This window comes from Pinus tabuliformis, chromosome 7 (assembly GCF_031772625.1).
Source record: "Pinus tabuliformis cultivar Carrire ecotype Pingquan chromosome 7, CPIR1, whole genome shotgun sequence".
Taxonomy (NCBI): Eukaryota; Viridiplantae; Streptophyta; class Pinopsida; order Pinales; family Pinaceae; genus Pinus; species Pinus tabuliformis.
This window is the reverse complement of record NC_142293.1, coordinates 262,624,236-262,638,000: the sequence shown is the minus strand read 5'-3', so window position 1 is coordinate 262,638,000 and position 13,765 is coordinate 262,624,236. Positions and strand designations below refer to the sequence as shown.

At 40.3% G+C, this 13,765-nt stretch overlaps 1 long non-coding RNA gene across 2 annotated transcripts; it reads left to right on the top strand.

Annotated features, from left to right (window-relative positions):
* The first annotated feature begins 824 nt into the window (after positions 1–824).
* Positions 825–2,653, top strand: LOC149246856 (uncharacterized). 2 transcript variants are annotated; one of them, XR_016265597.1, is made up of 3 exons: positions 825–1,112; positions 1,253–1,312; positions 2,214–2,653. It is a non-coding gene; the product is annotated as an uncharacterized LOC149246856 (long non-coding RNA). The 2 variants fall into 2 exon arrangements; XR_016265598.1 differs by having other exon boundaries at positions 2,205–2,653.
* The last annotated feature ends 11,112 nt before the right edge of the window (positions 2,654–13,765 follow it).

Genomic DNA, 13,765 nt, shown 5'->3' with positions numbered 1-13,765 from the left:
ACCATAATATAATATGAAAGGAAGCCACAAAAAGGCACAATTGTTAAATTATTTATTTTTCTTTAATAAAGTTTATGTTTTAAACCACATCCTCGAAATTGTATAAAAAATAATTTTTAGTTTTACCTTTGTGTACTATTATATGATAAAAAATTCCAACTCTAAAGTTCTATTATTGTTAACGTCAAACCTTAAAATCTTATTATTAGTCCCTGCCATCTGGCATCCGGCAGGGACTATAGTGATCGATAGGACCCCCACTTAGCATTACTTGACCCCTGCGTTTCTCTGTTATACGGCGGTTAGAGAGGAGATATGCTAAGTTTCGTTTGTAGTCATTCTTTGGCCATCGTGCGCCATCTTATTTGGCCTCTTCCCGAGGCGGAAGAGGCCGGACCATAGCTTAAATGAATAAACCCGGTGCATTTTCGCGCTAACCGTCACGGTGTCTGGTTTTAATGCTAGCATTAATTCTGCCCGGTATGCGGTTTAGTAAAGCTCGGTACATATGCTAACGTTTGCTTGTTCTTTGGCAGGTGTCGGCCGTATGGTCAAGGTTTGCATGGCGGGACGTGTCCGCCTAGCGGCTCGGCGGTTTTGTGCGAAGCATTTGAAAGCTCTTTGCATTGAGATGTGCTGTTGTTTCTCCCATGCTTCCTGACCAAGTCACTCTGTGCTCGGATATGCGATGTGGCCATTTCAGTCGGAGCTTCAATGGCCATCCCTTGCCCGTTTTCATATGGGTTTTGCAATGGAGAATCGACAGTGGATTCAGAAACTTCCTCAGACGGAATCTCTACTCCTTCCACAGGGGTAGGAACCAAGGCTACGATATTGGCACGGCAGAGAGGGCAGTTTGAATGGGTACTGAGCCACATATCAATGCAGGGCAGATGAAAAGCATGTGTGCATTTGGGAAGAAGCCTGAGATTCTCGTCATCTTGAAATTCACTCAGGCGAACTGCGCATTCATTATCGTGTACCAGGCCATCACCTCTACTGTATTTGAAAGCTGGGAGAGAATTGATGACAGATTCATCAAGCCCACGAGTGAGAATGGGCCATTCACCTGGAGGACCTTGGTTTTGTGCGAAGCATTTGAAGAGCAGGCGGTGTGATTCTTTCCTCTCCTTCGTTGTGTATCTTTCCTAATTGAATACTGGGTTGCCCGCATTTCTTTAACCGGTGGACTGTCCTTTATATCCTGCAGTTTGTCATTATTGAGGCGTTGGGTGGGTATTGTTTTCTGCAGATTTTGAGCCTTTGGTGACCTTGTGCTGTGGTTGGTGCTCTGCTTCAGCCGATTCACCAGGTGGGTTTCTCTCATATTTTAGCAGTTTCATACTCTTGCTGTTTTGATGGCTAATATGTATAATATTGAAGTATGTGGGTATTGGTATTTGGTCTTAGATTCTCCTCTCCAGTATCCCTTTAACCTATAATGTATGTATGATTACGATGCGATTTTATGTTTTGACAGTCCTGTTCAGATCACTTCAAGCTATAATGTATGCTTTATTTTATGGATATATATATTTTTTCATTTATGACCAAGATCTCCTTATTTAGATGCCCAATAGGTTACTAATGTACATGCTCTGCTATGTGGGTATTGTGTTCTATTTTGACTTAGCAAGGGCCGCCCCTTATTTGATTCACTCGTTCTATCTACCAGTGAATCTCTTTGGCTTCTGCTTTCATTATCTTCCTTTGCCTCTGTGTTATGCTGAACTTGTTTTTCAGTTTCTAACCGTCTCCGGATGAGCTGATCATCGATTCATCTTAGCTCTAGTTAGCCTTGGTGCAGCCGATCTTTATCTTATCTGCTACTATGAATCTGTTTAGTCAGACTGCTCAGGATCTCTGCCAATTTGTTGGGCAATATTTGTGCTACGTGCCCTTATGTCTTCATGAAATTGATCAATTTCTCTTTACAACTGCAAAACGGTTTTCCATCTTTGCCAATCCATCACTCATTATTTGCCTCCACAAATCACCTTTGCTCAACAGTCTAACCGGCAAACACTTATTTTTCTATATCGATGTTAGTAATAGCATCTCCATTTTCACAGCCCCGCAGGTTATTGGGTTTTTGGAAAATGGCGGGGGACTTTGTTGCGGGTTGGGGAAAGGGGTGGTTTGCTTTATGGCTTTTTAACTGGATCTGAGCGGAACTGATTCTTTTTTGGTTGTATTTGCTGAAGGAACTCCAGTAAGACATGGCCAACAAGCGCATTCAAAAAGAACTCCAGGACTTGCAGAGGGATCCCCCCACTTCCTGCAGTGCAGGGCCTGTTGGCGAAGATTTATTTCATTGGCAGGCAACCATAATGGGCCCAACTGAGAGCCCTTACGCCGGAGGGGTTTTCTTTGTTATGATCCACTTTCCTCCAGATTACCCCTTCAAGCCCCCGGAGGTTAATTTCCAAACCAAGGTAAGTAAATTCAGAAATTCATTTTCTTATAGCTGCAACGCTTCTCTGCTGAACACAAATTCAAGCTATCAAGAGTAAGCTGTGCTTTTGAATTAGTGTTATTTGGATCACTTATATACAGCTTTATAAATCATTGTTTTCTTAATGTGTCTGCCTTCTCTGTAAGATAAAATATTCAAGTTTACTTGAGCCGTTAGACACCCAATAGCAAAATATCACGCTCTTAGATTTGATAAGATTATTATGCACATGGACTGATAACCTATAAGGGTTGGCTCTCAGTTAGATCACATATTTCTTACCCTGGTTTGCTCAGAAACTGCGGGTGGCATTCCAGGTTAGTTGTCGGAATATTTGGTCAGTTTTTATCTATTGTACGCAGAACTAGGGTTGATATGCAGGCAACAGGAGTGATCTTTTTCTTTTGAATTGGTGTCTATACCTAGATTATGATTTTCTCAAGCAATCACAAATGGAATTACACCATGATCGTGCTTTGCAGGTCTTCTCTTGACGATGGCTGGCATAGGGGATGATGCAATGACAGTAAGCAAATTTTATGCCCTCTTTTACGTTGGAAGATAACTGGTGCAATGCGGTCATTTATTCCAAACTCTGCTGTTGTTCACACCAATAGTTTTGGTCCAGGGCAGTACGTCATCAACCTCTAAAGTCTTCTTGTATCCCATGGCAAACAAGGGGTTGAGCCAATGGAATTTCATCAGGCTCCAAACATTGGCTCTGGAATATGGAGTCAACTGATTAATATGGCATATCTCATGTTGAGGATTAAATCTGGCAGATCTGTATGTACATCTGAATCCAATTCCTAGTAACTTGCCTTTTAGGCTTTTCTTTCTTATGGGGCTGTCATATTTGCTACAATCTCTGGTTGCTTTAGGCCTACTTAAATCACTTAGATGACTGTGTGGATGTACATATGATTTTCTATGATTTAGAGAATAATGATGCTATGATCTTTCTGTTTGCATAGGCAACCCTTCTCAGCTCTTGGAGCCTACGTAGATATATGGTTTCCCAAGCTGCTGGGCTCCAAAATACCATTGTCTCTGGGCCAATGACTCAATCATCTTTGCACCAAAGAAAACAGAGGCCAGCACATAGCCTTCATAGGAAAAATGCTCTGTTCCTCCCAAGTACTCTACGAACAAGTTTATCAGATATGGACCTATATATGTTGCACAGCTAAATATGCCTGCAAACAAAGCATTGATTATCATTCCCTTCCAAACAGATGACAGGATGGCCTTTAGCATTGATGGGTTCTGTATATTTGTCTCGACCTTTTGGCAGCACCAGTTGGTTTCAAGTCCTCGATATGACTCTTCAGCAGTATCCTTGCCTGCAACACTTGGTACGTCATCAAGCTCTAAAGTCTTCTTGTATCCCATGGCAAACAAGGGATTGAGCCAATGGAATTTCATCAGGCTCCCTAAGTTCAGCTGATGTACTCTGCCTAAAGCCCATCCTTAAATCCTCCACTTCGTACTATGTAAAGAAGCACTGGAGCTCTCAGCTGGTACTTTTAGTATATGCGAAATTGTTGATGGCACTTCCATGGAATCAACAGACATCAGGGTATAGAGTCTTCGGCAGAATCTTTCGTTTGCAATGTTGAAAACAGAATATCAGTGGACAACCAGATGGATTTTTGTTTTCGTTTCTGTTGTATTCAGATTTAGGCAAGGCAAACAGAAAACTTACTCCACTATATCTCCTGCTATAGCATGAAGAGTTTCTTACTGGGGAGAACACATAGACACATTGCATCATTTGAGTTTGAAAATGCTTAAAATGATTCCCAGATAACTCAAAACAACACACATATTGTGCATCATTCAAGTTTCAAAAGTTGTCTTTCTCTAAAGTTGTATGTATTTGTTGGAAGAATGTTACGAGTCAGGAGCTTGAGTATATTTTGTATGAACACCAACCTTGTTGCTTAATTAACATCATATTTCCGTACCTGTATTTTTGTAATATTAATCTTTCTGGCGAAAACATTAATTGACCGCTCAATGCTAATTAAATTAAATGCACTTGCCTGTATCAATGACTGAAAGTCTTACAGTTAGCTGGCTTTCTAGATTTCAGGTTATGGGTCTGGATCGAACAGCTACTAGAGAAGGCAGGCTCGAAGGCAGGCTCAACTTCACGCAGGGACTCGTTGCGTCGCAGCTTATCTTGTTTCTCAAGTCAATTATTTATATAGATTGGAATGATTAAAAAAGTAAAGGCTAAAACACGAAAAAAACACAGGGTATGAAGTATGCATTAAACAAAGAGAATAAGGGCAAAAATACACGGAAAAAACACATGGTATGAAGCACGTATTAAACAAAGAGAATAGGGGTAAAAGTGTATTAAACAAAGAGAATAGGGGTAAAAGTATGTTAAATATTTTAAGTTGATATTAAATAAATAAATATAAAAAAATATAAATATTTATAAATCTAAAGTTTTTTTGTGGATGAAATTAGATCAGTTTAATAATTAATTATAATTATAATTATAGTTATTAATTTTATATTTCATTTTGTTTCATTTGGATCTAGTCAAAATGTTAAATATTTTCAGGGGGAAGGGCGTCCCCGCTGAAGAAGCAACATATACAATATATACATCGTCTGTACATCAGAATTGATACCAATATGAGTTGCCAGGAGGCAATTCAGCATACCCACGTAGCGGGGAAACTCAATGTTACAAATGGCTGCAGAGCATATTACATCTCTACCATATTGAGTTGGAAAGCACTCAATTAAAACATTTTGACTTGGAAAAAAAGGTTTACACCTCCAAAAATTTGATCCCTCTTCATGCTTGATATATGAAGTTAAGATGGATTTAAGTTGGTATTTTCCATTCTTAAATTAATAAATTATCAATTTTATATTTATATATTTGTCAAATATAATTTTTAGTTTTATTATTATTTTATGTTTATCTTTTTTATTTGTAAATTAACAGATTATCAATATTATGTTTATATATTTGTGAAATTATAAATTGATAAAAAATAATAATTTATTTATTTTTTTCCAAATTAATTTTTAATAGATATTTTGTAGTATCAAAATCAATAAAAATAAATTATATATATATATATATATATATATATAAAGAGATTAAATGGTAATAAAAAAAATTGTTTATATGTAAAATTAAGTTTTATTATTATTAAAAAGTACATAATATTATTAAAGATAGTTTTAGGGCTAATCACAAGAAATATTAGTTCTTTAAATATTTTTTTGTTTGCTAGTTTATATGAGTCTTGGGATGACTAGTACGACTAAACTATGGCTTTAGTAGCTGTGACCTAGAGGCATCTAAGTCGTCAAAATCACTTGAGATCGCACTTGGCCTGGGTCATACGAGCCCTTAGCATGGTTGGATATGAGCCCTTAGCATGGTTGGGCCCTTAGCATGGTTGGATTTTTGCTCACGGAGTTTTGAACCTATGACCTTTACACTATGGAGTGCCTTAACAGAATACCCTCTCACAATCTACTCTAGGTCATGTAGGCATTGACTTTTTTAAATATAATTTAAATTGAAACAATCTTTTGATTTTAGAATAAGACCCAAAAGTGTTATAATTGCATAAGACTATTTTTCTCAAATATAAGGAAATAGGGTAAACACGTAAGATTCTAGAAACATTTAATAAGAGCAAAATCTTATCTCTTTACTAATCACTAATGTGTTATTCCAGAGGGTGTAGGCTTCCTTAAATAGGGATAATGAGTTAACCTGGTTGTCTTCATTGCCAATTGACAACTTAGTTATAACAAGTTTTGCCATCTTCAAAGGAAAAATTAGGATAAGTGAATTTCTTCTAAAGCATAACGTGAAAGTGCAATTGTGTGCAATATTTAATGTCATGTGTGAAACTAAAAAAATATGTTTTTTTTTTGACAATAACGGTTATCTTTTTTTATTTAGGGCGGCAAACTAGCTGCCACATGCTCTTACAATACAGCATTAACAGAGAAAGGATTCTCGTGGTTAGCTGTTTTGAAATGCTGTCAAAGAGATCAGGAGACAGAACACCGAGCAGGTTCGCCACACTTTAAGATAATACCAGTAAGACAAGTGACCGGGATCAGAGGGTTGTTCGCTTCGCCAACTTTGAAAGGAGAATGTCCCGCAGAGATGAATGAGATGCTGCAGGGCAATGGTCATAGCAACGCCCAAGGGCCAGAAGACTTCCCTGGGCATTCCCTGATCGAGCAATACATAAGAGGACCGGTGCTATTGATTGATGGAGAGCAATGATTCCGCGAATACTTGTAGAGTATGCTACTGAAGTGGAGAAGCTCCAGCGCCCAAATTTGCATCCCTCAGAAATACAAGTCAAAAGTGCAGCCTTTCGGAGATGAAAAACTTTGAAATTGATGTAAACGGTCTGCAGGTGTGAGAACAGAGTAAGATTCTAATTTGGAGCTGAGATGACATCTTGAAGGTCGTTTGTGGGCGCTTTGAAAATAAGGCGCTGACAGGAGACAGAGACCATTGAAAGGAAGACTGACTGAAGATGAAATCAGGCCTGAGATCATAGATTTAAATAGGTTGATAATACACTGAGGAGAGATCCCGAAGAGCAGGGGAAAGAGGAGAAGAGTATTAACCCTAGGAGCAATTAGAAACAGAAGTCCGGTCAGCAGAAACATCATGGAATGGAACAGGAGGATTCCATCGAATTGACCACCAGAGATCTTCGATTACAGAGGGAGCCAAGATTGGCCTCCATATCAGCTTGAGAGTTGAGCTTCCTTAATATGTGGTAGAAGGAGATTTTACTGAACTTGGGCAATAAGAGCTGGATTTTTTTGATAATAGTGGCTAAATGAACCTGATGGGGAGGCTTATGAGAGGTCAACGCCTGGATGATGAGTCTAGAATCTCCAAATACACAGAGAGAGAGGATATTTCTATTAATCGCCAGATTCAGCCCCTGCCACAGTGCGAGAGCCTCCGCTCTGTTATTGGTTTCGATGCCCAGACCCCAATGGAACCGCAATTCCGTTGAACCTCCAGGACTCAGAAGAACCCCACCACTGCCAGCAACCCCAGGGTTTCCTTTAGAGGCCCCATCGAAGAATAAACAGTGATCATCCAGGGCTGATCTCCACTTGATGAACTCCAGTTCCTCCAGCCTAATCTCCCAGTTGGCATGGGCAAATGCAGGAGGAATGGACCTTTCCTTCATATTCGGAACCAGTTCTTTAAGCCATTGCTCCTCTTCTTTGACCAGACTCATTTCATTCCTTGAGGTAGTATTGGCTTCCAAAGCCTCGCCTAGCAAAGCTTTGATTTTAGAAATAACTCTTGTAGAAGTGCAACTTTCTCCTCTGAAAATTCTATTATTCCTCTCCAACCACAGCTTCCAGCAGATGAATTTAGGGATCCACATCCAACTTGTTTTAAGAAGACTTTTTTTTTTAAGGCAAAAGGGAGATAAGCTGGCCCAAGTTCGGAGCAGAGAAGGAATGCTGTCCGGGAGATCAAGATTAGCTGGGCCTAACATCAGAACTCCCCTCCAGACTACCAGAGCAAAGGGACAAAGCAACAGCAGATGATTGACATTTTCTTCATCAGACAAACAAAGGGGGCATCTGGAAGGCCCTTCCATCCCTCGTCTTCGCAAATTATCTCTGGTGAGAATGTTATTATGCGCAACAGTCCAACAGAAGAAGTCAATTTTGGGGAGAGAGGGGAAATCCCATATAAATTTCCATTGAGTTGGGTCAGGAGGAGCATATGGGACAACCATCATTCTTTTATAACCTTCGGAAGCAGTGTAAGAGCCTAAAAGGGAGCCCCAGCCTCTTTTGTCTTTAGAGGTGGCCTTTGAAGGAGATTTGCCTTGAAGCAGATCTAATAGTAGTGAAGCTTCCCCTTGCAACATAAGGGGAACCTCCCCCAGATTCCAACAGTCCCAGAGTCTATCTGGGTCATCCTTCCAGTTAGATATATCCCACAGAGTGTGAAAATTGGAGGACTGAAGCCAAGCTTTGATATTTGCTAGACCATCCACTTGAATCAAAGGTTGATCACCCAGAATCGAGTCTTCCCAGATTTTGATCTTTCTCCCATTACCAGGGATCCAGTAAAGATAATGGCTGAATTGCTCCATAGCAGAGCTGCAAAGATTGAAGATCGGAGATCCTTTTAAAGATCTTGGGGGCTTATCCAGGCATCTCAAGCGTTGCCCTTGGAAGTATTTCTTCCAAATGACTCTTTTACTCCAGCTAGAGTTTCCAGAGACTAAATTCCACAGGATCTTGGATCCCAAAGCAAGGTTTTGAGCAACCAAGTTACGCAGGTGGAGGCCGCCTTCCAGAAGAGGTCTCTTGAGAGTCTCCCAGTTCACTAAATGGAGCCTTCTATCGTTGTTGTTCCCACCTTCCCACAGGAATCTTCTCAACGGACTGTCCATTTTGTTGAGAAAGGTTTTGGGGGCAAGGAGAACAGAGTGTTGATATAGAGGCATACTTATAAGGACCGACTTCATAAGGATGACTTTCCCTGCATTATTCAGCCAAGAGGCTCCCCAAGCTTGGATTCTGTTCTTTAGCTTATCGAGCAGCGGCATCCAGTGAGCAACTTTAGGCTTGGATTTGAAGATTAGGATCCCGAGATATTTAAATGACTCCCAATTTCGAATTCCATCCATTTCTAAAAGCCTTGCAATATCAGACAACTCCTTGATCGAGCAGTTCCAGCCATAGATAGAGCATTTTCGGTAGTTAATTTTGCTGCCTGAGAGCAACCTGTAAATGTCCAGCTCCTTCTTGAAGGATCTGGCAGAGATTATGCTGGCTCCTCCAAGCAGTAAGGTGTCATCTGCGAACTGTGCATGATTAATGTCTTTCACCTTGTGAGTCGTTCTGAGGCCAGGCAGGATTTGAATCTACTGGTTATGATCAAGCTGGAAACTGAGTACCGAGGCCTGAATAGCATATAGGAGTGGAGACAAGGGACATCCTTGTCTAAGGCCCCTAGAGGCTTGGAAGAAGTCAGTTGAACGACCATTAACCAGTGGCGCGATCCATGGCGAGGCAATACAGGCATTCACCCAGTTTATGAAGGCTGTTGAAAAGCCTAACTTCTTCATCACATTGAACAAAAAATCATGTCTCACCCTATCGAATGCGTTAGCCAGATCGAGCTTAATCACCATACCTTTCTCGTTTCTTTGGCAGCTAGAGTGAACTGCTTCTTGCACCAGCACAATGTTGTCCAATATCTTTCTTCCTTTTATGAATCTGCCTTGATTTTCAGGGATGATGGCTGGCAAAATATTCTTTAGCCTGTTGGCAATTATTTTGGAGACCAGCTTGTAACTTGAATTGCACAAGGATATGGGCCTAAATCTGCTGAAGTCGGAAGCACCTTTCTCTTTTGGGATCAAGGCTAGAAAGGCCGAGTTGATGCCACCGCCCAACTTTGCACAATTCTGGGACTTTCTGACCATTCTCAATAAATCGTTTTTAATTGTCGACCAACAAGTCAAGAGAAACCTGACAGTGAACCCATCAGGGCCTGGGGCTTTATCAGGCTCCATGAAATCCAGAACTTTCTTAAGCTCGTCCAAGCTGATCGGAGCAGTCAACATAACATTATCTGATTCCTTAACGCTCTTGGGAATTAAGTCCATTGAGTAAGCATGAGGATCAATAGGGGTTTCTTCAGGAGCCGAATAAAGATCTTTGAAGAAGGAATAAGCAGCTCTCTTAATGCCATCGAAATCCTTAACCACAGTGTTTTGGTAATGTATCTCAGAAACTGATTTGAAATGCTTTCGAGCTTCGGCTTGTTTATGAAAGAAGCTGGTGTTTTTATCTCCGGACTTTAACCATAGATTCCTAGACTTCTGTCTCCAGAATTCTTCCTCCTCCCTGCTAGATCTGTGTACCTCTTTTTGCAGCTCGACTTCTTTTTGGAGAAGACTTTGTGTTACAGGACTATGCTCCATAGCTAATTGATGAGCAGCAAGACTGTTAATAGATTCTTTTCTTTTGGCAGTAGGAGTTTCCAGTCTTTTAGCCCACTCCTTAAGACTTCTTTTTAGTCCCCTGATTTTCTCTTCCCACACAAAGAATGGAGAACCATGGACAGGCCTATTCCAGGCTTCAGAAACCACCTCTTGGAATCCTTCTTGCTGAATCCACAGAGGACTGAAACGAAAAGGGATGGGGCCTAGATTACCATCCAGAGAAAGCTCAAGGAGGATGGGCTTATGATCAGAAATGAGATTTGGTAGAATTTTAGAAGTGGCCATAAGACCGCATGTCAGGAAAGAAGAGTGGACTAGGAATCTATCCAAACGGGCAGCAATGTGGTTGGGGGCTAATCTTTTGTTGGACCAGGTGAATTTGCTTGAAGAAGGTTTAATATCCTCCAGATCCCAGCCCCGCATAATATCTTCAACCCATTCTCTGGCAGGGTCCCTGACAATGGAGCCTCCCTTTTTCTCATCAAGAGCAAGGGTGACATTCAGATCCCCTGCAATAATGATATTTCCTGGATTTTCCTCTGAAAGAAAGGATTGAAGCGAGTTCCAACAAATTTTTTTCTCGCCTAGCAAAACAAGAGCATAAAGATTAAACATACTTACCTGTTGACCATAATCTTTGTGGAGAAGCTGAGTGTAAAGCCAATGGGGGCTACTTTTTTCTTGAATAAGATCATATATGGCGCTGTTCCAAAAGGTGCCTATTCCACCAGAAGCGCCTCTTGCACTAACCACTCTTCCTTGACCTTTTTGCCAAAAAACTTTACTGGATTGGAGGAGAAGAAGTTCCTCCAGCTTTGTCTCCTGGATGAGGAGGATTTCAGGCGAATATATTCTCACTATGTCTTTTAAGGCTTCCTCTTTCAACCTGCTACCTAATCCTCTACAGTTCCAGGAGACGTATTTCATTATTTACTGACTTGAGGGATTGAGGCTCCTTTTGGAGCCCTGTTACTCTTGCGCCCAGATCTGGTATTCATCATTCCTTTGAGGGTTTTTTGGGAGCCTTGGAGGACATCTAGATAAGTTCTTTCCTCTCTCTGTTTCTTCTTGGATTTCTGACCCCTAGTCGTTTTGATAGGAGTGACTTGCGAGTTATCAGTTTCAGAATCTCTCTCTTCTGATTCTTCCTCAGATTCGGAGGCGAGACTGATGTGCTCTTCGTTGCCTTCTTTACCCCTCCGACAATCATCAACTGGTGGAACAGTTGATTCGGCTTCAGTTTCTTTCACTTGCTTCAACTTATTTCCTGTTTCCTCTTGTGTCTCCATGACATCCACCTTTTCTCCTGAGGAGGAGCCATCTTTGGAAGCAGCAGTGGCCTTTGGATTAGGTTGTGGCTTCCCCAGCGATACGGAGTTATTCTGCCCCGGGGGCTTTGGAACAGCCTTTCCCTTTTTAATTTCTTTCCATCCTTCCTCTTCAACCGTGTTCCCTGTTGGAGCTTTTGGGCAGTTTCGTTGAAAGTGTCCATGCTCATGACAGGTTCTGCATTTGAAAGGCAGCTGCTCGTAATCCAACTTCTGATAATGCTGCCATTCTCCAACTGTGAGTTTGACCGCTTCTGGCAGACCGGCTTCCAGATCGACTTCCACGCAGATTCTAGCGCAGGTATATTGGCCCTTGTGATCAGCTTTGTCAATGAAACGACCCAGCCCATTTCCAATCTTCTGCAGGGATTGATAGCTCCAGCAGTGTATCGGAAGATTAGGAAGACGAACCCAGACCGGCACCTCCTTAGGGACATCGACAGAGGGATCGAAATCGGGGCTCCATTTGTTAAGATACAGTCCCTGATTTCCCATAAAATACGGCCCGTTTGTGAACACCAGATCACGATCTTCTTTGGATGTAAATTCAAAAATGAAGTAGCCTCGTCCCACAGCATAACAGATCACGTTATTTTTCAGCTGAGGTCTCCAGTTTCGCTGAATCCATTCATCCGTGATTTTTGTGGAAGGCCAGCGGCCCATAAACTACCCTACCAGGCCTCTGTCAGCCAGAGAAAGAGCGATTTTAATCGTTTGTTCCTCTGGAAGTGCAATCTCTGGTATTTCTTCAAGTTTTTTTATGAACTTCGGCACTTCTGAGAACTGGCGTTTCTTCCCTTTCTGCTTTAAGAGGCTGCGGAATGCTTCTTCAGAAGTTGATGGAGGGGTGGGAGCGGCCTCCCCACCCCAGGACCGCTCATGGTAGCGTCAAGTCTCGACGGCGGCTGCAGACCTAGTCCAAACTCCGCAGAACAGAGCAGAGCACGCGCAAAAAAAAAATTGAATATTAAAGGAATATGTTACTTGAAATTACATAACCTCATTATTATAGCCTCATAAGAGACCATGAAAAATAAATTATTTTTTAATTTTGAAATAAGATCTGACATTATGTTTAATTATATAAAACTTGTTTTTTCAAATAAAAATAGAATAATTAATAACCTAAAATATAAAAACAAATAACAACAACCAATCTAGTCCATATAAACTATCGACAAATGATTTTAAAAAAGTTTTACTTTAATAAATTTATATAAATATAAATAAAAAAATTATATAAATATCAACCAATGTGTCATTATCCACTTTACCAACCAACCAATCTATTCCACATAAACTATCAATAATTATTTTAAGTAACAAAAATAATTATTTTAAGTAACATAGTTAGTTTTGTTGTGATATAATAATGAATTTATATAAATATCCACGATACCAATAAACAATGAAATAAGTTTTTGCAGGTTAATTTTGTTTTACCATAAATAGAAAAACCCTGTAGCATCTGCACAAAACCCTTATGGGCGATGGAAATCAGAAAATTAGGTGTTTTTTGGTATTCTTACACACTCACCTAACTTCACAAGAATTTTTCATCCACTTTGACTTTCATCACTTTATATTAAATCAAGTGAACCGACTTTCGAACTAAAAAGGAGTGGAACTGTTGTTGAGTGGACCCTGATGGATCTGGAGTCGTCTAAAGAGGCAGAAGAATGGTGGGGAAAGTTAAAAAGTGATTAGAATTTGGTAAAAAAAAATTTGTATTTGAATAGTGTTTTTTATGGTGAAAATGAATTCAGCATTCTCAAAAATGTCTAAAATACTTGAAATTTTGAAGTCTAATAATTATAATGTAGATTTTCAAAAATTCTTGCAAAATTTTCTCTAAATATGACCAAAATTTCCAGGCAACTCCTCCGCCTCATTAAACTAGGCGGATTTTTATTGGTTAAGGACTCCTGCCCACATGTACCAACTTTTTTTTGTAACCTTTGGTAGGACTCTCCGAT